Source organism: Dromaius novaehollandiae, chromosome W, assembly GCF_036370855.1.
Source record: "Dromaius novaehollandiae isolate bDroNov1 chromosome W, bDroNov1.hap1, whole genome shotgun sequence".
Classification (NCBI taxonomy): Eukaryota; Metazoa; Chordata; class Aves; order Casuariiformes; family Dromaiidae; genus Dromaius; species Dromaius novaehollandiae.
Window position 1 is genome coordinate 21356156 of NC_088130.1, and position 25437 is coordinate 21381592.

Below are 25437 nucleotides of genomic sequence, written 5' to 3' on the forward strand. Positions count from 1 at the left end.
AAGAATAGACCCTCTCACAGGACCCTCTCCCAAACCACCAGCTCAACTTTTTTACATTTTCTCTATGATAACTGCCAGGTTCTCACTGCTCAGGTCCCTCTCCATTCTGCTCTATTTTGAGTGAAGCCCCCACTTTAACACCTTCACTGCAGCTGATTGATTATTCTCTTATCCACTTCCACCTGTCTCAGGCTGCTCATTTTTCAAGTTTGTCATTATTTCTTGACAACTCCAGTAATCACACAATTAAAACAAAAGACACTAATCACACCAGATAGGCTTGCTTCATCAAGACTTCCTGCTGAAACCTTTAGGAGACTGCAAATGCTCAAAGGCCTCCTAAGATTGATGGATTTTCTTTTTTTTTTTTTTTCTTTCCTCTCAAAAAGCAATGCAACCTGCCCATCTCAGGAGCTTCATGCTTTACAGGGGTGTTCCTCCCCCCACCCAGGGCTATGAGAAGGAACACCATGTCCTTGCTCTTCAGACACATCTCAAACTATTCCATTCAATGGTATATTCCAAGGAGGGGACCATTTAGTTGTGCAATCATCACCACGCATACTTAACTTCAGCACTTTTAGAGGACTATGAACACAGCAAGACAGCTATAATACTAAAGAAAGCTTCATGTTAACCCTGTTAAGAAAGCTAGCACTGGAAGTCACACACATGTGAACCAACTATGCATCTGGAAAAAACAGCAGCTAATTCCCACAACCTTTCAGCATAGATAAGAATATTTCTTTGAATTTGTGCTTAAGGTAGCAGGACACTGACCGACACCTTCACATCACTCACTTAACTCTCAGCTCCTTTAAAACTCATTTATTTGCTTTACAGGCTAACATTAACAGTAGGAGACATAACTAACAAGCAGAAATAGGTGTTAGTGGCATTTTTATGAATATGACACAACAAGATACTAGCAAGGCTGGAAGAAAAGCCATGCTATTCTTCACTTACTTTCTCATCTCTGAGCATACAGAGAGGCGTACAGTGAGAAACAGATACCAGAGCTACGGAGGTGACGAAGCATAACTGCATCATTCAGGTCAGATCACCAGAACCCAGTGGAGGTCTGCACACACTAACCAGAGCTAACAGGAGTCATGACAGAGTCGGCAAAAAAAGACTAGTAAGAGATTTTTCTTAGCTGTATGCTGTGCTGAGCTTACATACAATTTACCACTTTGAGAAATTTAAGTTCTCCAAAAATGAAACAAAGAAAGAAAGGAGACTTGCAAGAGAGACACTTCCAGAAAGAGGGTTTTTTCTAAATTTTTATATTATTGACTAGATTTAATTCAACAATATGCTTCATGCCTTATTGTAAAGGTTGGCCTATAAATTGCATTAAACAAAGCAAGCATCTCAACACTATTTTTACAGTCGGAAAAAAAATCCTCAACTTGTTCTCCTAGGAACTGCCCCCCCATCATACACCACAGATGGAGACATGTTTTACTTGCAACTCATATGTCAATAATGTAAAAATATGATTTGTATAACACTGTACTGAGATTCAAGTAGGAAATCCAAATGGGCCAACTCCCACCTGAAAAAAACCCCACAGACACACACCTACACCCCTTTGGGGTCACAATCTCTAGCATATAAACATCATAACCCTCTGCAAGCTTTGCTCAAGTTACCAGGCATTACGCTAACTCCTCCCCAGTGGACAATGAATTATAGCAGCAAGCGCTGATTAACATGATTTCATCACCACAAACCAGTACTCCTTCTGGAGATGTAAAACAATTAGTGTCTACTACACTTCTTACTGGGGAAGACAGACAAAGCGAGAACGTGATTAACACTTCTTGTTTATTGCAACACCTCCATAGGGCACGATGTGATTTCTTGTCACTACTCTATGACTAATGATTTATCATCACAATGAATGCTCTGATACCTAGAAAAAAACACCACAGTAAAAAAAAAAAAAAAAAAAAAATGCAGAAAGTCACCTAGAACACACACCAAATTTCTCTTCTCTCCTTCCTGTTTCTAAAGCAATTCATTTTATTTTTTTGGACAACAGAAACCATGACAGGATGTTCAAAACACTCCTGTCTTTTCCCTATCGTGACAAGCCACAGTCTCCACTAGCTTTGCTCAGACTGCTGTACTGCAAGCCACCGCAGAGCTTGACATGCCCGTAAGGTCAGAATTACTAGCAGGCTTCAAAATAATTGATTTTTGTCTTGTAATATGATAGTGTAAGTAAACTGTCAATAAATTATTGGTGAAACAGCCTCTCAGTCAAAGATAATGTATGATACAGCTGCAACATTTCTGGAAAACAAACTACATGTAACAACAGTTTCAGTGTTCTCCACTCGGTGTACGAAAGGATTACAATAGTCTATAACACCAATTTTTAAATTTCTGATATGTATACACAACCTGGGATAAATACAGAGAAACCTCAACAGAAAGTTTCTTGAATACAGCATGACTGATTCTTTGCTGTAGAAAAGTGACCATCCTTTCTCAATACAGGGAGCCTGTAGAAAATATTATTCACTAGCAGAAAAATTTTAATTATCCAGACATATGTCTTTAGATTTAGGTTCTAAACCAAGCTAATGGGAGAAACTAGATTTAAGAGAGCAATGATGCAAATATTTACACACAATTAAGTTTGTGCACATACCAGAATTTATACACGGGGAATGATCTCACTGCAATTTGAATTGGTACTTAGATCGCTAATGGTTGTAAGCATCCACAGAACCACTCTCTACAATTTCATCTTTGATATTCCCCTTCTCCCCCCAGAAAGAAATTACAATAGAAACTTATTTCATTTGTTGGCTTTCAAAGTTATTATCTATGTTTTGACAAAATGAAAAATGCAGTTTTCAGAAAGAGATCTGTAGCTTCACTGAGCTATTACTAAACAGATTCCCTAAGCAAACGGCATCGATTAACATTTCTTTACGAGTGCAAGAAGAGCGAGTTCCAATTTCGATTACTCCAGTTAAGTACAAGTTACTGTGTCAGTATTACAGTTACCAGGGCTGCCTATACATTAATGCAGGTTGAAGAGTGACTGCCAGCACCTGAGCATTACACAAGCTTCTTCCATCACCAAAATAAATCAATAAAAAAAAACAGAGATGCTTGCAAAGCTAGGGGGAGTTGCTTTTACAATTTTTGAACAGTTATCGCAGTACAGGAGGGATACATGTAGAATGGGTGTGGAAAGGTCTGTTTAGGGGTTTTGCTTGAATTAACTCTAGAGTTTGTTTTTCACCTAAAGCAAATTAAAAGAAGGGTATATGCCATTCCTCCAAGGGGCATCACCGCAGAGCTCAAAGACAAAACCGAGGAGATTCACCACCTATTTCCCAGCCGACCTGCGCGGCAGGAGCCCCACCGCCCCGTGCTCCCCGGTCTCGCCGCCCCGCCGCGCACACCACACCACACCGCGCCGCGCCCCGCCCGCCCGCCGCCCCCCGCGCGTCCCCGCGGCCGCCGCCCGCCCGCGCCGGGCGCTTTCGGGCCGCTTCCCGCAGAGTGACGGCGCCGCCCCCGGGGCCCCCGGCACCACCTGCCCGCCCCGCGCCCACCCCTAGCTCTCGTTCACCGCTGCCGCAGCCCTCCCGCCCCCCCAGGCTAACGGCCGTTCCGGACGCCCGCGAGCACCGCTGCCCGCGCGCCGCCGCGGCGCCTACCTGCTCCCGGCAGCGCCCAGGACCCCCGCGGTGCCCGGCCCCGCCCGCGGGGCTTCCTCCCCCCCCCGCTACCTGCCCGCCGCACCCCCGGCAGCGGGGCGGGCTGCGCGGCGCTGCGGGGTCCCGGCCGCCGCCCCCGTCACTCACCGCTGCCCGCGGCGGCGCCGTCTCCTTTGTCTGCGCGCCGCGCCGGCACCTTCCGCGCCTCCTGCCGGGAGCCGCGCGCCCCCCCCGCGGCGCTGGGGCGGCGGCGATGGAGCCGCGATCAATGGAGGAGGCCGGCGGCCGCCAGGCGGTCACATGCGGCGGGCGGGCGGGAGGGAGAGCACAGCGGGCGCCCTGCGGCCCGGCTCCCTGCCTGCCCGGGCCCGGCCGCCGCTGGGCGCTGCGGGGGAGGGGGGGCCGGCTGCCGCCCTGGAGCGGCGGCGCGGCGCGCCCGGCCGGCGGGGTGCGGGCGGGGCGGGGGGTGAAGATGGCGACCTCGGCGGCGCGGCGCGGATCCCCGGGCCGGCCCGCTCCGTGCCGCTGCCGGCTCGGCGAGGGGAGGGGACAAAGGAGGCCGGGCGGCAGCGACGGCGGGTGCCGCTGCCTGTCAGCCCCTATATACCGCCCGCTCCTCCTCCGCCGCCGCCGCCGCGCGTTCAAACCGCCGCCGCAGCCGCCCGCGCCCGCCGCCGCGGCCGGTGCCACAGCGCCCTCTGCCGCCCGCCGCCGGCGCGGCCAGGCCGTGGGGGCCCGGGGCTCCGCTGCGCCGCCCCCGCCTCAGCCCCGCGGAGGTGGTCTGGGCCGCCCAGGCGCTCCTGTGCTGCGTGGGGATGTGCAGCACCTGCCGGGGCGGTCGGCGTTAAAGCAGCTGGCCCCGTCCTGGCGTGCACAGGGTCTAGGGAGAGCTGTGGAGCAGCAGCGTGCGAGAGCTGGCGCGGTCGTGGTCAGACTGGCAAAAAAAGAAACTATAAACCATGCCCAAGTTGATGGACTTTCACATCTTGCTAATTTTGTTTGCAGGATCAAGACTCTTGTCCATGATGGCAGCGTGAGTCTGGCTGTGCAGAACAGCTGGGGCTGACGGTTGGGCGCTGCACACCCATAGGTGTTGCACCACTGCGACCTTTTAGTGCAGCGCCCCTGACTCCATTTGACTGGGCCGTGTGTTGTCTTTACAAAAGACAGAAAAAGCTTTCACTCTTCCGAGCTAAATGTGACAAGCACGCATCAAACATGAACCATGGCCAGCGTGCGAGATCAGATCTTCCTCACAGCAAGGTAACGCTGGCAGCTACACCCAGTGACAACCTGCTTATGTTGTGTTCCAGTTCTCCAAATTAAGAGAAGTTGTCATCCTCCTCTGTCTCACCTGTGTGCTAGCTGTCCTCATTTTGAAGATAATGTGTAGGTCAGCTGCATGGGTAAAAATGGAAAATGTTGCAGTGCTAAGGACTTTCCGCTAAGCTGAGCTTGGGCAATGTCACCAAGATACACCCAAGTCTCCAGAAGACTGGCGAGATGCGTTTATACAGTGGAAGGTTTCCCTATTTATACCTAAATCAGCAAACTGTTATAAAGCAATCTGGAAGATGATATTAAACATATGAAAAATTATTCAAAAGCTTTTGCTCTTTGAGTCTATATGAATACTTCTGACATCTAGACTTATTAGCAATACAGGTTTCGTGTCCTTAATGAAACCTATATCAACTGACAGTATAATGCAGAAGGCAGTGCTCCTGCAATGCTTTCCACTGATTTTCTTTCTTCTCTTGGCTTTTGTTATTTTTCCAGACTCTTTTCTATGATTTTGAACATTTTTCTAAGAGGCCTTTGTTTGTGCCACATGTGGTAATTTCTGAATTGCCTTCTGAAGGACAGTGTGTGAGGGGTATTTGAACAGGACCACTCGTCCAGCCACTGACCTTCCCTTGCACAGATCCAGCCACTGAAAATCACCGGTCCCAGCCCTGTGGTCAGGGTTGCAATTGCACGTTAGGATGGTGGAACATCGTTATCCGATGCCTACAAACAGCTGCAATCATTGTTACCATTCTAGTTAAGCTTCTCATTACTATTAATGGACTTTTCTTCGCAAGAATCCTGTGATGTAGAGAAGGTATTATTATCCCCACTTTGCAGAGGAGGAATTGCAGCATAAAGAGACTATGGCTTGCCTCAGGTCATACATATAGTATGTGGTAAAACCAGAAACTTAATCCAGAGTTTGAGTGCAGATCCAGTCAGTCTAACCACTAGTTCATTTTCTTCCTCAAGCTCTGTTTCTCAGGACTTCACTCCTGAAAAATTTTGGGGAGGAGGAGCAAAGCAATACTGATGAAGACGTGCAAACACAAATTCTGTTGAGCAGAAAACTATGTTGAGCTCATGCAGAAAACTAAGTAGTTAAATGAAGATGTCGGAGTAGGTATATTTACACAGAAAACTTTCTGCAGAAACATGATCCTGTTTTGTCAAGTGTATAAACCAAGAAGAGGGACATGCATACAATATGTCACTTCAATACCGTGAATCTAAGACATGTGATGCAAGTAAGAACTTCCAGGTCTTACTGGCCAAATTTCATGCAGGAGCAGGTGAATCACAGGAATGTCTCAGGGATCTTAGGCCAAACCTGCTAACACATCCATGATTCCCATGAAGGACTGTCCACATTAGGAGTACCACTGTACTTTCTTAAACAGTTGTGGCATTTGCATCAGATCCTGTCATAACGCATATGGTTTGAGCTGTTCCCCACAGCAATTCCTCTCGCAGAAGGCTGTGCCAAATGCGTGCATCCACAGCTATCTGTGTGAGGTGGTTCTGGTGCATTTTTCATAGTTTGGGTATGTCCCCTGCCTTGTGTCTCAACAGAGACTAGAGTGCCCAAAGGCAGGTCGAGTAGCCCCCTGGCATAAACCGATAAGAAGCCAACCTCTCCAAACCAGGTCCAGCAGCACAGTCAGGAGACTCATCTATGTTGCAAAAGCATGTGCCAAATAGTTGTCGGAGGACAGTCATGTGCCAGGCTCTGCTTCTGGCAGGGATGGTACATATTTAGCTGCCATGGTTACTAACAAAGTACTAATCATGTTGTGTGTGAGAACAAACTGTGTAGAGAGCCAGCCATGCCTGTAATGAACTCAATTAAATCTTCGGCAGGTTGAACTGCGTTGGACAAATGTCTCTGAGCAGCAGTTTGGACTCTGCTTTGTTACAGTTTGTTCCTCAAGAGCTAAGGCACTTTGCTTTTACCAGTTTCTAAGTGTTTCTCAAATATCCTCCTGACTAAATACTGACCGTTCCCCTAATTTCTTTCCCACCTTGTTGACAGTCTTACCCACATTGTCGACTACTTTTACTACTTCTTCCATGTCCAAAGATAGTAATATGCAATAACCATATCTTTCAAAAACTTCTTCTTCCTCTACTTCTGTCTTCAGGGTCTTACCTAAGCATAAAAATGGCCAAGCAGAATTAACTCCATATGAACCTCTGATGATAACTGATATTTTTTCCCACCCTGTGTGCCAGAATGCTTGTTAGGTAGCATATAACAACAACACAACAAATAGAAATACATTTTTTGCTGCCTTTGATGGTGTATGTGAACAAATGATTACTTTCTAAAAGGGAAAAATTCCTTTTTAATTTCAAATTTACTGATACAATGCATTGTTCTCTTTTTTAAATGAACAATAAAATGAGCATTTTAGCTGTGGCTAAATAGCAGTGTGTGGGCATAACACTCGTAAACACCATGGGATTCCTCTGTTTCTAGTGCAGCTGTATGCAACGCAGTGAAGGTGTGGACCAGCAATTGCAAGTGCTTGTCACCTATTGATTGAGCTGCCTTCCTTACCTGTGGTGACTGTGTATCTCCGTGAAGGCAGTCTAAGCACATGCGTTTGGCTTTGCAGTTGCCACAGGCAAAGAGCTAGCAGTACGGTCAGTTAATGTGACTCAGCTAACAAGGAGCAACGTGTTGAGCTCTGCTGGGTCAATCACTTGCAAGGGTCTGTTCATAACCTAATGCTGAAGTTGAGTCTGGTCATGACTGTCAGCTTTAAGCGGAGCTGAGCACAAGCGGGGAGGTGAAGCACGTCCAACTTCTTACTTGTCTTCTCCACAGACTACTGGAAAAATTGCCTGATTTGAAAGAGGAAGCTATGGGGGATAGTCACCTTCCAGTGCTTTCTCTAAATGGTTCCTTCCTGTGAACAAGTCAGGGTAAGGGAAAATTTTACTTGCTCTCTCCAGAAGAGGCAGTAGTTTGATCCTGAAGTCCCAGCAATCCCTCTGAACCTGCACGGAGTTCGGATATAAGCCCCTCTACACAGCAGCCTGATGACGGCCCGTGTGGAGCCTGACATCCATGCCTGCCCCATATGGCTCTATAGGTAGAGCCTTATAGCCCTCATGGCCATGTAGGTGTGTCTCTTTCCAAATTAGATCCATAGGGCAGAGACTTGGAGCACAAGCTAAGGTGGTCTTTTGATAAATTAGCATGAGGCAGATTTACAACTCACCGAGAGAGGAGAATGGAAAAGTACGTGTCCTCTTAGCTCAGTGACTTCTCACTTAACATGTACAGGCCTGAACTTGGCAAAGTAGCTCAGACTTTTTCTGCATAATAAAAAGAAGATCTATGAACAGAAGGAGCTACCAAGTGCAGATCCAAAGGGAATTTCTGAGATAAGAGGAATATTTCCAACAGGAATATTTCCATGAGAAAGGAACTTTGCTAAATAGCTATAGTGAAAACGAATACCATATAGTTGCTTCATTGTGAGGCTGCAGTGAAAACTCTGAATGATACCTTCTTTCATTTTCCTTTCTTTCTGATAGAAATGCAACCCCACAAACAGTAGCATTTTTACACTAAGTATGCATGCAAAAAATTCCTTTGGCTTGCAAGAACCAGCTCCAATAACTGGGTTTCTAATGCATTTTCTGTAACTTGCCATCGTTTTATTGTACACCTGTATGTGGCCCTGAAAAGTCACAGTTAGATACCACCTAGTGTCTCTGTTTCCTGTCTCACCCTCTGGCTGTCTTCTCTGTTTAGGTTGCATGTTGCTCTTACATGTTTGCACATTGCCTGGCATTAAGCAACTTCCAATTTGTTTGGCTTCTCTACTTGCTATTGTGATGCAAATAATAAATGATGCTATGCTATTATTTTTACTATTATTACAGAAGCTCTAGGGATTAACTTTGTTTTCCTGTTTATGAAAATATTGATTTCTTGGTCTTACCAGATATCAGGAGCTATTCCATTAGGCATTGTAAAAAGCAGGCTTTGCTGCAATACGCTACTATGAAACCAGTTGGGATGGTCATAGAGCAGGAGGAAAAAGAAAAAACCTGGAATCCTCTTTGACATCTAATTTTCTCTACATTGCTGTTAATGTTCCTACGTGCCTTATTAATGGCATGGAGAGTTTTACAGTCTTATCTCATTAGTAGTGCTGGCTATGATCAAGTATTTTCTTAAGAAGCTTCTTTTATTCATCCTGGAAAAGATCCTCTGAAATCAACAGGAACTTTGGGTAAGTGACTTATTGGGTCTCTGAGCCATTTATGATCATCCTTACCAACATCCTGCCCACATTTTGAAAGCTGACAATGCTACCTTGTTTTTATTCTTTAACCTTCTCCTTATTTTTCTTTTTGAGTCTTTAATCTCCACTTTCATTGAAGATTTGTACTCTCTCCTCTTTTTGAATGGGGCCCTACCAGCCCTGTTCTAAACTGCAAACCAGGTGGACTCACATTCTCGCTGGTATTAACCTGCCTGTCCCTCCAGCAGAGCCAGCTCAGTGTAACTGAGAGTGGTAACCAGATGGCAACTTTTATTCCAGAAACGATATAAATCACCATGGCTATTTTTTTCCTTTAAGCTGTTCAAACCCTTTCTCTCTCTTTTTTTTTCCCCAAAAGTAGCACTCCTAATATTTTCAGAATAATTCTATTTCTGGCTTTGAAAAATACAACAGGATGCTGTATCCAGCACTGGGGGTGTTTTATTCTTGTAAGGGGAATTCTGTCCTCTCCATGAAACATTCTTTGGATTCCCAAACACAGGGAAGTACCCCAATCTGATCCTGACCTGAGACCTTAAATGACTTAACTGGAAGACATACCATTGCCTTCACTGAGACTACTTTTTTTTACCTTGCAGGTTTAGCTTCATAACCCAGTGTTTTGAGTGTCTGGACCTTTTTTCTTTATACTAGAACGCTTTCATATTAAATTTCACCTTATAAATTGCAGTGTACCTTTTCCATTACCTTTTTTTTTTAATCTACACTGTTTACTGCGGCTAGTTTAACTAGGTATTTAATTTTGGAGCCTGCAAACAGAAGCTATTCAGCTGATGGATAGGTAGTGCTAAAAGCTTGCTTGCAACAGTATTTGGCTGTGCAGTCAGCCATTCCATTACGATGCCTCCTTCATTTATGTAACTGGTGGTGAGTTGCATCGACTCATATATTGTTGGTATTTTTGATTTCCTGCCAACCTCCTAGACTAATTTGGAATAACTTTCAGTCCCAAGCCACCAGAGATTGACGACATTTGTTTTGAACGGGGCATTCATATTCATGAGAGAAAAACAACCGCCCTCAGCATATGAACAGTGACTGTGTGCCCTGAAGCTTCTGCTCTTTGAACTTGCAACTGGAACCTCAAACCGTATTATCATTAAGTACTGGTGTTTATTTCGTGTCCATAGCACTGGTCAGAAGAGGTGGGGCTCACAAAAGAACTAAATGACAGGATAGGAAGAACGTGCCAAGCTTTCCCTAGAATCAGAATCCCGCTACTGCTAATGGTTAGAGTTGTACATGCACTAGAGCAGTTGTAGGAGGGTTTCAGGAGACCTTCAGGTCAGGCCAGAGGCAAGGTATATGTGAAGCTGCCTCAAAAATTAAACTCAGGTGTCATCCAATCCACAGAAAATGTATGTATGTGTGCAGTTACACAGCTTTTTATCACTAGGTCGTAAGTCTCACTTATTCGTTCTTGGAGAAAGTGTGGTTTCGCACATCCGGCTGCACCACCGGACTCAGAGTTTGCCCCAGCGTGGTACAGTTGCCTGCATGGGGCTGGGCCCAAGCACCTGCCTGTTGTTCCCAAACACAACAAGCCCACTGATGTAGCAAATAACGCTGGCAGTAGGGTGCACATGACTGGCCCGAGTGAATGTGCTCTCTAGCACCAGAAAATTATTCACAGGTGTTGAGGAAATAAAAATGAAATGTTTATGGCCAGAATCTCAGGGAATAACCAATAGCTCTAGCCGCATGTGACAGGCAATGCTATACATATCATCACAGCTAGACTTCAAGCTGCATGGATGTTGCCCATAATATCTGATAGAAGAATGTTTATCTGAAATGGAAATGGATGGTCACATCCATTCTGACTTGTAGTCTCAGATTTGCAAAGGGAAGTGAGATCTTAGGCTGTGCCAAAATGAGGACAAAACAACGCGTGTAAGTTGAACTATGATTAAGAATAGCACGGAGTTCCATCAATGCTGGAACTAACGAATTTCAGTTTCTTACAGTTTCTGTCCTGAGATCGCTTCCCTGATGTCTAGTAAAAAGTCAGATGACCACAGCTTTTCTTGCAGTGGAGACAGTCATGATGTCTCTACTGTGTGATTTCTCTGCAGTCTAACTAAGGAAAATAGCGTTCTGTGACTTTTCAGCTTCTGGCCAGTGTCTTTCCCATCTTTTGGTCCACTTATTTTAGTGACACTTGCAGAAGCTTACAAATCTGAGCTTTCTACCTTTCTTATGACAAACACGCAGACCTACACAGTGTGCACAACTTGAAGTACGTCAAGAGAAACCTTGTTTCCTTAGGAATAAAAAAGAAACTAGCACAAAACTGAAAAGAAAGCAAATAGAATAACAGGAAAATAGCTTCAGAGAACTCTTCAGGTTTTCACATTTATGTTTTTGGGAGGATGAGATCATAGCCTTGAAAATAGGACTATCCAATTACCCCACTGACATGATGGATATCATACCTGCCATAGGCAGGTAATAATACTTTTTTTTTCCCCCCAGCTGTATGCCTTTAGCAGTATATGGTGGCATTAAGTTCTACCAGCTAATTGCACTATAAATCCAAATATTCTCTGAAAGCCTATTTCCTCTGGGTCTTGAATGACTGCCTTTTCTCCCCTATGGGACAAAAGTGAGCATGGAGCATTTAATCAACCATTTTCCTTCCCTTCATTATTCCATATTCAATCTTAAAGCAAACTTTCCTCAGATGTCATTGTTGAGCAACAACTTTGCTGTCTAACATATCACAGCACCGGGATATCTAACCTGAATTAAATACAATCATGCTATATCCAAAAACAAATGTTCTAGAATAAGGGGCCTTAGTACTTTGAAAGGCCTGCTGCAATCAAATGGTTCACTCATATCAGTTAATTGGTAAGTTGCAAACTAAAAAATTGTCAAATATGGCTTTCTGAGGAGTGCCAGAAGAAGTGAGTTTTGCAGCTATGGGCCGTCTGTGGGAGTAGCTTGCTGCTGCGCCTTCAGTGTTCCACCCAGGAGGCAGCAGCAAGGGCGGCCCAGCAGGTTGGAGCTGGTGTAGCTGAGACCTTCAAAACTTCCTTCTTACTGTGGTGACATTTATATTAGGCCTCCTCCTAGTGAGACGAGACCTCGGATGATCGGTGTGTTGTTATTACCACCAGCACTTTTAATGGCCCTGAAAATAGTTCTGACCAAGGTTTATTGCCCTGTGTTGTATTTCACTTATTCCAGGAATGTCTGCTTTTCACGTGAGGTAGCCACAGCAGCACCGTAGGTGGTTGCAGTGCGGAGAGGAGTCTTTCCTTACAGTCCTTCAGTGAAATCTTGGGCCTTTCAAAATGTACCACTTTCACCCAAGTCTTACCTACATTCCATACAAAATGTTAATGAATACTTTTCCATTTAAAAAAATCCCTGACAAGGAGACTGATTACAGTGTGCGTATATCAAAAAACTTACAGTGAAAAAGTGCAGAATAGTAGCAGGGTACAACTATATAAAATGTGCCACCCATTTATATATTTAGGAAAACATTCCAAGGATTTCTATGCTGAATACCTCTTAGAAATGGTAAAGGGTCTTTTCCTCAAGCACCCTACAGCTGAGCTGCAAATGGCAATGATACATAAATAGGACTGTGCCCTGGAGGATTTAAGGATATATAATTTTGAAAAGTCAGTATGTACTTTACTGTTTCATGTCCATCACGTGATTGCTTCCCCTTTGGTTTCTGTATTTTTAGCCATGTTGGTCCAAATACACATTTGGAAACAGGTTAACCACCACTTGTTTCATTGGGATCAGAAGCAGATTATAGCATGATGAAACCAGAACCACCTGGTAGTTAATGCACTGTGTTGCTCTATCCAGGGAGCTAGGAATTTAAAACAAAGAATAACATCAGTCTATCATACCAAAAACCTTTTTGGAAGCTACTATCAAAGTTTATAGTTTGGCACTGTAAAAGGTTTCATTTATAAGATACTTACAGTGGAAAACTGGGTGTAATATGGGGGCATATGCCTATTGGGGCTTAAACAAAAAAATGTGTTAACTCATTTGGGTCACAGAACAGATTTTGATTTGGTCTTTCAGGTTTTCTCCCTAGCCCAATTTAGATTTGGAATAAACCAAGAGGTTTGCTGGGGAGTGAAACTCTACCCATCTTGTTTGCGCCTTCCTCAAGAATGCAGGATGTATTTATGATGACATAATCTGTCAGAAGAGAAATAAATAATAATGCAAGGATGTATCCCAGAGGCCTATTTCTGTTCCCACTGAAATCAATTAAAAAATTCCCACTGACTTCAATGGAAGCTGGATCAAGCCCCAAGAGCTATGTTAGTTTCAGAGGAACTATGATAGGAAAATAGATGTCTGCCTTGGGCAAAAAGAATGAGGGACTTTCAAAGAATCAAATTAGAGACACAGGGCTCAAGTTCCGTTTATTATGCTCAATCTAGTGTGGGAGTAGAACAATTAAATATTTTCTGGTCTTCCTTTACAAGTTTCTTCCTACTACTTCCCTCAAATGACACTTCAAAAGAACACACAAAAAATAACAAAACTCTCACCTTGAAGCTGTAAAAATCCTCTCTCTCCCCCCAGATCTCCCTCTTTGTCTAGCAGTTGTGTTGCACAAGCAAACTAATTCCCAGGAACAGGCAAGACCATTTCTGCTATCAGAAAGTTTCTTAGCCTTGTTGAGGATTTCATGTTTAGCCATCAGCATCAGCTCCATGTGTTTCTTCCTACATTACTGATGGGGTTGCACAGAGGTAACCACGATTTGCAGCTGGTGGGGGACTTGCAAAGTGCTCCAGCAGGTCCTCTCTTCCAGGTGTTGGTGGGACCAGAGTATGGGACATGCACACTTACCCCATGGTGAAGACACAGCCTATTTTTCCCATGCTAATGTTCTGGAAAATCTCACAATTGTCAAATTTCTTTTCAAATTTTGTAACAACTGGTGTGTATGTTCCTGAATAAGATAACACTTTCTCTGGCTTTTCTGTCCTTTTGGACTTCACCCACATGATGAAGGAAATGGATGTGTATTTATTGATTTCCTGGGGTGGTCAACTGCTTTGAAAATAGGGAGCAGGAGCAGGCTGAAAATTTAATGGAAGATCAGAATATTAAATATAATTATTCTTAGTTTTGTTTACTTTTTGCCTTGGGCCAGCATCCCTAAGCCCCATTATGTCATATTTAACCAAAACAAGAAAGCTCTTACCTATGTAGAAATAGATCATACCTTGAGGAGCTCACAGTCAAAATAAAAACCAAGACGGAACAACCAAAAGTAAGAAAGGATCAGAAGGGATGAAGTGAGGACTTGGGTGGCTTTAGTACCACTCTGATGGTTCCAGGCCACCTACTGAAATACATTTTTCTCTATTGGTTTTTAACAAAGTGGTCTGTTTTAATCCAATTTGACATCAACAATATGTCTGTGCTGGTGCTTAGTCCATGCAGCTCTATAATCCAAAGGAAAAAAAAGACAGAAATAAAATTTAGCTAAAGTTATGTTTTCCAGCAGTTCCTTTTCCTCCATTTGTCTCTCCTGCTTGTAATCAATCTGCCTTTAAGGCACTGAGACAAATGGATTCAGGAACTTCCAATTAGTTCACACCTGCATTTGTCTTTAAAACCTCCCAGATGGGTGTAGTGTGGATATCAGGTCCTCAGCATGGAGTGTTTTGCTCTGCTGCTCCACTGCTGTTGCACCAGGCTACCTGCTCATGTAGAAATCAACTTTCTGAACTATTTCAGACTTCTGATTTAGAGTTAGCGTATCATGCACCGAACTGTAGCAATCCACAAACAAAACTTGGCTGGAGTGTGTTAGGCTTGTCTCTTCCAAGGGGCACTGAAATACTGTGCACCCTGTTATAATACACACCTAAGTATGGATTACTTGCATTTATGTAACTTTGTCAGCAAAGTTTGAAAATGACTTCTGATCTGGCTCAGAATTCAGGACTGTTGACTTCTCAGCCTATATTCAGGACATCTTACAATCCTACTCTGCACATATGATACTTATTTATTTTCTCTTTTGTTCATTTGAGAAAGATAACTGCTAGATCTGCAGTTGGCAATACAGGAAAAAAAGCAGTATTTGTATATACTTGTTTAAGTTTCAGATAAACCTGTTGTGACAGAGACCTCGAAATGTGGAAGTGCCCTAAAAGTTAACTTAGACCAACTGAATTCACTGATGTGCAACAGAAAATGAACAGCCAGGCAGAGAACGTTTCACTTCCATATTGTTTCAGAATTAGATAGGCTGTCAGTCCCTTGCCATTCAAGATCTGCTTGATTACTGTATGTGTATTCTCTACAGAGGAATAATAAATATTTACATTATATTTGTGTGCGTACATGCGTGGTCAACAGAGAGAGAGAGAACCAGTCCCGTGAGGCTCCGGGAACCATAAACTCCTGTCCCAGAGTCAAGAAGGGGAGTGCATCGCAGTCTGAGTCACTGGTGCATACCAGTAAGAGCAGAGTTACCAATAACAGTGTCTAAATATAAACTAATCAGAAAAATAACTTCTAAAAAACCCATCTATAACGGGGCAAGCAATTCACTAAAAACACCCTCATTGTTTGCCTTTCTCCCCTTTTGTATCTGGTTCTGCTGTAAATCGTTTTGTATTCTTGAGTCACTGCCAGCGGTGCTACCAAGACAGAAACAACGGGAGCAACTTTAGAGAGATTACTGTCTTTATATGGCCATGAGATGCTAATACGGCAAGGCTGCTCATTCCACACACTGACTTTCTTTCATTCCATGCTTCTATTACCCAAGAGAAAATAAATATTGCAGAAAATGCTGTACATAGCTCTAGAATTTCTTCTCAGCCTGGCAGCAATGAGAAGTGCTGCAGAAAGCTGTGTTCTTAGCTGCTCTTCTCTCCTACACATCTTCCCTTGTCTTTTTTCTCTGCTGTCAATTTTTTGGAGGGGGTTTGCAGTCGTGAACAGTGATAGACCTTCTGCAACTCTGCGGAAGTGAGAGGAAGGGAGCTTACTGAGGGACACCAGGGAAAATAGCCATGGACGAAGGGGAACCTTCCTCAGTGCACTGTTCCAGCCAGGGAAAAAGCTCCTTGGCATGTGCTTTTGATTGGGCTGGACAGAACGAACACCCATTCTTTGATGATGTGAAGGGCCCCTTTACCACAAAAAGAGAATAAAAACCACATTCTCTAACTTGCTTGAAACACAAATTGGGCTGGACAGGCAAAACGCACCCCAAACATTCCCCTGTGATTCAAGCCTGCAGATAAGCTCACAAAGATGGTGTAGTGTGCTGCTTATGTCCGCACCTTAGCAGAGCTCTCCAGAACTTAGCTTTGCTTCTTTCTTTTCCCTGGAAAATATCATTAAAATAACTCTAAAACATTATTAAAGCCTTAGCCCTTCACCCACACATACCAAACTTCCTCACTTCACTGACAGAAACCCATGAACTATCATACCACAAAGTCTGAGGAGTAGTTTTCTTTTTTGCTGGGGGAGTTTTCTGAGTCAAACAGAACAAACTATTAGGCCGTAGGGATAGCCACACACTCAGCATCACTGTGCTCTGCTACATGCCGCTTTCCCTCACCTGATACTTTTTCTGAAGCGAGTGCATGAAGTCAAACACTGCCTACTGCAACTACACAACTTGGCACTTAGCCTTAGGAGTTGCCATCTCATTAAGTATGTGACCTGTGGACATGTCCTAAAAATGGCATTCTGCCTCATTAGTACAAAAGATGGCTTCTTCCTCTTTATCTCTTGTATGGGGGCAACTCGATGACCTTCAGTGAGATCGTTCATGATGTTAAGCACAGCTGAGGGTTCTACTGGGCACAGAAAAGAAACGATAAAATGCTGATACTGCTCTAATTTGTTTTACTTCTCTGTCTGATAGAAGAACTCAGCTGTAAGGTTTTGAGTTTTATTGTTATTAAAAACTTCAGTGTGAGAAGAAAGTCAAGCACAGTCAAAAAAAAGTAGAAGAGGAGGAGGAGGAGAGGGGACTTAGGACATTGCATATGTTTTAGGTCTTAAAATGTCTTGTCACTAGCCAGAAACTTTTATTATGTAAAGAAATACTTTTCCTGCCACATGTAATCTGAAATAGTTTAGTGAAAGTCTAAGTTTAACAAAGCTATTTTTATTTTCAGGAAGTCATAGTTTATACAGTTTAAAACATGAATGCATGAAAGACAGCCCTGGGGTAACTAAGCCCATATCTGGAAATGCAGCAGATCACTTATGCCCATTGCTGATTTAGCAGAGTCTGCTTGCAGAAGTCAGAACTGATAGTGTACGTGCCCACAACTTACTCAACATTGTATTCCTCTTAGTGGTAAACACTCTCTTGTATTTTCTTCATGATTTTAGCCTCATTATCGTAACTGACCACGCCTCATAGCTCTCCTTTCTTATAATTGGAATTAAATATCGCCATTATACAAAAAAGCAAATGTGAATAATGAGGTGCCTTGCAAAGAAAGCGTCAGCTAAATCAAGGTCATGAGGGCTAGGCTTCTTGAACTATATTCTCCGCTCTATTCCTCCAAGACCTTAGATAAACCACTTAACCTCTCTGCAGCTGTTTCTCCATCTGTAAAATGAGAATGACAATTCTTTCCTGGGCTGCTGATTAACATTTTACAAAACAGCTTTACAAGTCGTGAGGGCAGAATATCATGCAAGCGCCAGGTGTTGGTGACTAGGTCTACTAGAAAGTGGGTGTGGTATGAGAGATGGGTGTAGCCCTCATCTGCTGACCATGCAGCTGGCTGGCTGGGATGGCATTGCATGTTGATGCTAGGGGAGGCCTGAAGTCACTTTAGCACAGATTTTGGTTTCTGAGTTTGTAGATGGGGAGATTATTTAAAAGATAATTTTGTTAGTAGGTGTCATACACTAACCCGACAGGGGATAACTTAAAACCTTGAAAATCAAATGTATAGAAGCAAAAGTTTTGTCTGGGCTTCAATCTATTAAAATTGTCTTAACACTTTGGCTTTTTTTTTTTTGGTACATCTTGCAAATGAACATCATTTTTAGGATATATGGGATTTTACTATAGATTTGAATGAGACTGAAAATTTTTCTGGAGTTGTGAAACATACAGAGGGTTTGAGGAATGTTTATGATTAAAAGTGGAGAATGACACTGATAAGAGGCAGTTTCATTCTGTGAACTTCCCCTGTCCCTCTGGCTTCCTTTACTCTTCCTTTCTTTTCCCTTTCCTTCCCATCCTCTTTCAAAAGAGCCGTCCTGTACAGTTGCTGTAGTTACTTCTGCTAAAGCACTATCAGCCTTCCCAGCACTAACAAGGAGTGAGTATCAGTTGTTTATATGTGCTATATTAGACCACTGTGCTATAAAACTAACAGGGAAAAGCTGATTAAATAATGGATACTTTTAAATTTGGCCAATTTTTTAAATAAAAAAAGTGAATGCTGATTTACATTAGGGGTGTCTTATAGAAAGGGGTTAGGAAAGGCAGATAGCTCCTCACAAGCCCAGTGAGAAGCAGATATCCTCCTACCTGAAAGGAGCACACAAATGTTGGTGCCTGTTCTTTCCTACATTTCTCACTTACGTAGTCCCCTACTCAAAACTAATGATGGCTTTTATGAGCCCCATTCCTAAGGACATAGCTCATCTCAAGCATTATACAGGAAGCCAAGGGTATCAGCTCAGGTCCGCTATTGAATCAGGCACCAAAAACGTAAGGGATACAACATTCAGGACTGCAAGGTCTTTGTCCCTCTATGGAGACACCCCATGTGTTTTCTGTAGTGACAAGAGCTGGGAACGTGGAGCACGTCCACTGCAGAAGCTATGACTTGTTTAGGTGCTTGTTGGTGGAGAAGGCAGGTAAGTAGGGAGGAGAAAAAGAATCACATATCAGTCACCAGAATCATATATTTCATTTTTATCATCGATTCAAAATTTTTTTTTAGTAGTATTTATTACCACCAACTTCTATATTTGGAGGCTTCTGCTAGCTCCTTTAACAGGCTTATTTCGCTCCTCTGCCCACACACTTCCTTTGCATCAAGCATGCCTTCCTGCTAATATTGATTATGAGTCATTTTACTTCTGACAGCTATTCTGAGCACAGCTTTTACAAGGCCATGAAATCCCTTCTTTCCCAGGGTGTTTCAGGCATGAAGAAAAACTAAAAATATAAAACTTATATTTTCTACAAGAACAGAGAGAAACTGTTTCATACTGTAACCAAGGCAGAGACAGAGTTATCTATATCCAGTGGCATTCACTTCACCACAGGGTAAGCAGAAAAATCTTTTTGCTATGGATGTCCATAATAGCTCTCTGTGGGACCAGGCAGGCAGAGAGGTCAAAGAGCAAGACTTCAGCCCCACAAAAGCAGGTGCTATGATCATTCTGAATAGAAGCGTAGACTGGGAAGACTGCTGGGAGGGACTGGATCTAATGGTCATTTCTTATCCCTTATGTGTTCTCAATAATGAGGATTTAAGTCTGACTGTGGCTGTACCAATTTACCTAAAACTTCCATAAAGACTACTAGAACCCTTAGAGGACCTGCAGCCAGCCTGAAAATGTCCACAGCTGTAGCTGAGTAAAAGAATAAAGAAGGATTCAATTAATAAAGGTCACATCCAATTCATGTAGGGAACACAGAAGTGTAAATTGCACCTGCGGCACCTTAGACTTTTGTACCCCAAAACAGAGATTCCTCCTGAGTGAGGCCAGGAACTGTTTTTGCCAGATACTCTGTTATTCCCCCTGAGAGACAGGAACAGCTTTGACCTGAACCAAGGGGAATGCTAAATTAGGGTATGGTCTCACTGTCACCCTTAGCCAGTCGATGGCTGTGTTGCTGCCAAAAGGGGCAGTCCTGCTCCTCTCCTTAGACCCAGCTCCCATGCTTGCCATGGTTTTGCACTGGCTTTAGTGATCACTCAGCCATGAGTCATGTCAGCACAGCAGTCTCACTGAAGTCTAATATTTTTTTCTTGCGGGGGTAGATCTCAGCCAGATCAACAAGCCAATCTGACTTGCCAAACAATTGCAGGTTCTGGTATCAAAGAGGTAGCAAGAACATGTACTTAAGGACAAGGTGCAATTTCCCCTTTCAGTGGCAACCTCATCTCTGATCAGCTGAAACCAACAATGAAATCATGCTGACAGCGCCTTGAACATACCTCTGCCTTGCTTTTATGTCCCTGGTGATCCCTTGTGCAACTTCCACTAGTATTATGTTTGTCAAAATGTATTTCTGGCAAACACCTCATAGCATCAGCATGTGGTTAAGCTAACTCGGAACACAACTGTTGTGCACATGTTACATGGGGTACCTGCATTTAGCAGCAGGAAGCCTTTGAATCTGTCCTTATGTCCCACCTAGGGCACTGGCCTGCATAGCTGAGGTCAAGACTAGCAAACTCACGGCTTGTACCACGGAGCAGGAAGCCCACAGACACACAGTTCAGACCCTGAGCTGCACTCCACGCTCAGAATTGCAGCTACACGGCGTCAGGGCTTCATGATTTATCATTTTGTGATCATCTCCTCAAAGTCACATCTGATGACTCTGGAGATTCAAGAATTACCTATAAATGCATATGTAAATGCACACACAACGTGTACCATCACCTAAGCATTTTGTTAACCATATAACCGTAACTTCCAGAGCTGCTTCTAGCTAAATGCAAACATGTTGTGGCTGTTCTTTATTTCTACATCGTAGAAGGGTACAACATCAAACAGCAGATCTGACAACTATTAAAGTGATTTATAAACTTCCAGCATGAGACTGATCATATAATAATTGCTATCCTGTTGTGGGCATCAGAATCTGGCTGTTACTTGGTAACTAGCAAATGTTCCCCAACTTTTTTCTGGCTAGTGCATGTCTGCTGAATGGTTATTGTTCAGAAAATATTTATCGTGTAAAATATTCATTTTGAAGCATAGTGAGGATGTATATGTAATTCACCAGAGTACTGCAGTACTGCACCACATCTGACTGAATCAACTTTAATGAGTGATTTCTAACAAGAATTCCTGCTGTGAATTGCACAAAAATTAGAACAGTATCGGGTCCCCACAGGCCTATTCTTCATCGCACAGATCTGCTATTCCAGATATTAAGCCCTAGAAATGCTACTGCTCCACTGTAAAAAACCCTTGAAAATAATCTCATCAACCCTAACTAATAGGTGACAGGATGAAAATACTGCTGTAAGCAAGAGACTTTATGTATAAGATGCGTTTGTGTCAGACATACAAATCACACACATAGGTACCAGACTCACAGTTCATAATATACTTGTGTCTCCTTGTTTAAGGGAGAAGGGCACTAGCACTGAGGATTACAAAAGAGGAACAAAGGTATTGTTCTTTGTACAAAAATGGACAAGAATAACAGGGATATGACCTGAAGCACTGAAGACTAGTAAGAAGTATGAGGGGGGCATTTCTCCCCCAGCAATATTGTTACATCTATCTCAGTCACACAGTATGAAAGAGGACCTGACCTCCAAAACCCCCAAGTCCCAGACCTTTGCCTTTCCCCCACACCTTTCTTCCAGGCCTCAGATCTGCTGAAGGGTCAGGGGAGGGCCATGTACAGCAGCAAAGGCAGGTGATTTCTTCTCGCCAGCCTAGTGGAAAAAACAGTATGATGTTAACACAGCCAGAGGCTATACGCACCATTTTGTGCAGCCCCTTCTTTGTGGGGAAGTTCATTTAAAGATGAGAGCTGGGAACTGGCTCCACATAAGCAGTGCAGAGCAGGTCATCAGGGATCACAGGCAAGTCATAGAGTATGTACTGAAGTACAGGGGTTTTAAAAAAGCAGCCTCGCCTTAAAAAGTGTCTTATGTTTTGTGATTATTTGCATAGCTGCTGATCACTCATATTCACTTCTTCCATGGACCTACTCCCAGCTCACCCCTCTGCCCTTAGACTGTGCAGCATACTCCGGTGAATACTGAAGTAAGTAATCTGTTTTTATTCCGTACAGCCACTGTGAAAAGTGCGCTCTCACCACCTTGCTATTTGTATGCTGCGGATGCAAATGCACTGCAGTCACTGCGAAGTTTAATAGCGGACCACTCCTGCACCTAATAGTAGAAGACAAAGCCGTAAAGAGTCGCTCTGAAATGCATGTAGCTGGGGTGCCACCAACACAGCGCAACAACATGACTGTGGCTCTGTGAACAGCAATCTGCATCCCCCTGCCTTTGAGAACAATAACCTGGTCCAGTCCTTTTTGCTGGCGGAGGCTATTTTCTGCTCTCTGCTGCCATGAATGCGTGTGCCAGTGTACTGTGGAGGCAGAGCCAATATTCCTCCCACCTCTCGCAACCCCGGAGTCCCACTCAGACAGGCATCCGGCAGCTCCGGCGCATCTGACCTCTCCTCCTTTCTGTATCCAAACAGCGTGGGCAAGTTTCGTTACACTCCCTTATGCCCCTGTGCCGACACGTAGAAAGACACTCCAGGCTCTGATGGGGATACCTAGCTCCCACAGACACTATATACATTTTAGGGCAGCGTATGCAAGAGAATCAAAGGCTCATTTCAAGAAGGGAGGAAGGGAGGGGAGTTATTACTAAGAAAACAATTTTGTGCTTGCAGGGAAAATACTTTGGATGTAAGAACTTCAAAGTAGGACAAGAGTGATAAGAAACAGATCTCAATCAGAGATTAATTTCCTGTTTTCTATTCAAAACAGTCCTGTGTCACAACCAATGCAGTATTTCTACACTAACGTGGCCAGAGAGATTTTATCTTAAACACTTACCTCTTGCTACAAGCAGAAAATGAAGAAATAACACCACACCAAATCTTTTTTCTACATAAGATTTTAAGGCGTGCCCTCTTTTTCCTTTTCTAATAGCTAAACTGCCAGTATAAATTTCCAATATCCACTACCATGGTTATTGAAACATCTTTCGCTTTGGCTCCCCTGTGCCATTTAATCTGTAACGCAGGTCCTAAAACTGTTCTGGGCTATCAACCTGACCAGGTCAGTCTGTTCCCCGCTCCCTCCTTCATTACACCTAGTTCAGTGCTGGTGTTGTACCCTCCAGGTCAAGCGCGAGCCAGCTCCTCTCGAGGAATTCAGCTTCTTATTTCATCTCGCCCTCCGCACTGCTGGGGTGCTAACCTCATGCTACAGTTTTCTCTTCCTGCCGCTGCCCTCGCTTTCTGTCAAACCATCTCTGACACATACGTTGTTTGGTAAAACCAGGGAGGGTTTTCTTTCTTCATGAAATCTCTCCTGAATTCCCATTTCTGTTCAGCACCTGAAATTTCTGGTTGTGTATTTTTGCTAACAAAATACACGTGCATATCCTAAAACCAAATTTCTGTTCTTTCTGTTGTTAGGCTGAGCAGCCAGGCAGAATTCCTGTTTTACTCTGCTCCATTTCTCCCTTTTTTGCATTATGTTTTAAACTAATTAATAACCTCCTGAAAGCAGGGATCAGATCTTCTATTTACATTTTAAGGCCTCTTCCCCCCAGCATATGCTTTTCTGCTGTTAAAAATGGTAAATAATCATAATTGATACTCATTTATGCAGCAGCTCTTGGCTTTACGAAGTTTGACCTGAACCACTAAATTCATCTTTCTGGAGACGATGAAGAAGCAGTCAAATGTCACTGAATAATGAAATTCAATGGACTACAATTATTCAGGCCTTCCATACAGTTTCTTTTTACTTTCTTTGTCCATTTAATACCTCCACCTCTAATCTCAGCACCTGGCCTACCAAACTGAAACTAGGATAAAAACTCTCCATTGAAGTACCCAATTTAACTAATTTTTGAACCGTGACATGCATGAAGAATAACAGACACATACGTTCTTTTGCTTAATTTCTTGGTATTGACATTCAACATAGAATACAGTGAATCCTTTAACAGTTTGCCTCCAGAAATCTTGAATCTTGAAAGCAAAAAAAAAAAAGGAGTCCTTCCCCCCTCCCCCCCCCCCAAATAGTTTCTAGCCTGGAATACTGTTGTTATCAGAGAAGAACAGTAAGGAAATCTTTAGGGAAATGACTAGCATCTAGTCCCTCTATGCTGGCTTCAAAATGCAAACATGAGAACCTGCATATTGATAGAGCATTTGCAACTTAAAAAAAATACTTGCCAACACCTAATGCATCAGCAGGGCAAATTCCTGAATTGTATGTGGCTTGCAAGCAGTTTGGCAGAACCTGCTGCTAGGCTTTGCAATGACAGCAGGACTACATAAGGCCAAGGGGCTGTTGGATAAGTCAAAGTCCCCTGGCTAAAGGAGAAAACAAACAGACGAGTTTCTGTGGCCAGTATCACCAGGTAGTTGTCTCTTCATAACTGATCCTGAAGTTGCTGCGCTCCCCAGGGATAAATGGGGAAACCCTTAGGCCACTGAAATGCATTACGAAACTACTGTGGATTTCCAAGGGCCTGGAGAGAGCCATTGAGAAGCATTTTGATCTTTTCAGAAATCTGCTACAGCTTCTGCCTTATTCAGCTCTTCACCTTGGGGGATGTCCATCATCTCCCTCATCTCCCCCAATATCCTTCTCGCTCCGCTTGTGTCAAGCACATGGAAAGGAGGGACGCTAAGAGCAGCCCCGTGGAGGACTGCTCATTGCTAACCACTGCTGTTTAACAGGGCTGGGGACAAGGTTGCAGTGAATGCCCTACTTGCAACAACCCACCCTCATTTTAGCTGGGATGAAGCCAAGGTTTCAGCCCATCAGGTTTAATCTTTAGGACAGGAGATCAGGCTCTTTAAGCTCTTCTGGGAATTGGCCAAAATATGTTCTGTCATTTAGAGCTCTGAGAAAGTGATCCCAAACAAAATTTGGCATCAGCTTTTAAATTAAATGCCAATGATCAACTCCATTCAGATCTTTAGTTTATCTGTCTTTTCTACAAAGATACATTGTTACATATAATAAATGAGCCTAATGCACAGACAAAAGGCATAAAGCACCTATGGCATTTCAGGTGTTTATGTTCATCTAAGGTTGCCTAAGGACATGTTCAAATACACAGATGGATGAATAACTAGAGTACCCTATTATGCCAGCACTTATTGTTCAAAAAATCATCCGGTGTTCAAATTATCCCTTAAGTCATTTTATATCCATTAAATCACTACTGTACTATATGTAGAGGCCTAAA

General features: G+C 43.4%; 1 protein-coding gene across 3 annotated transcripts in view; it reads right to left on the minus strand.

Annotated features, from left to right (window-relative positions):
• Window positions 1-25437, minus strand: part of LOC135323460 (CDC42 small effector protein 2) — a 116392-nt gene that overhangs the window by 81352 nt on the left and 9603 nt on the right. Inside the window, exon 1 of one of the 3 annotated variants that reach the window (XM_064500652.1) lies at window positions 3834-4299. The exons of 1 other annotated variant lie outside the window; for it this stretch is intronic. The gene's annotated coding sequence lies outside the window, so the exon portion shown is untranslated. Of the gene's footprint in view, window positions 1-3686; window positions 3707-3833; window positions 4300-25437 lie in introns of those variants that run through there. One more of the 3 variants, XM_064500653.1, reaches the window with a different exon arrangement.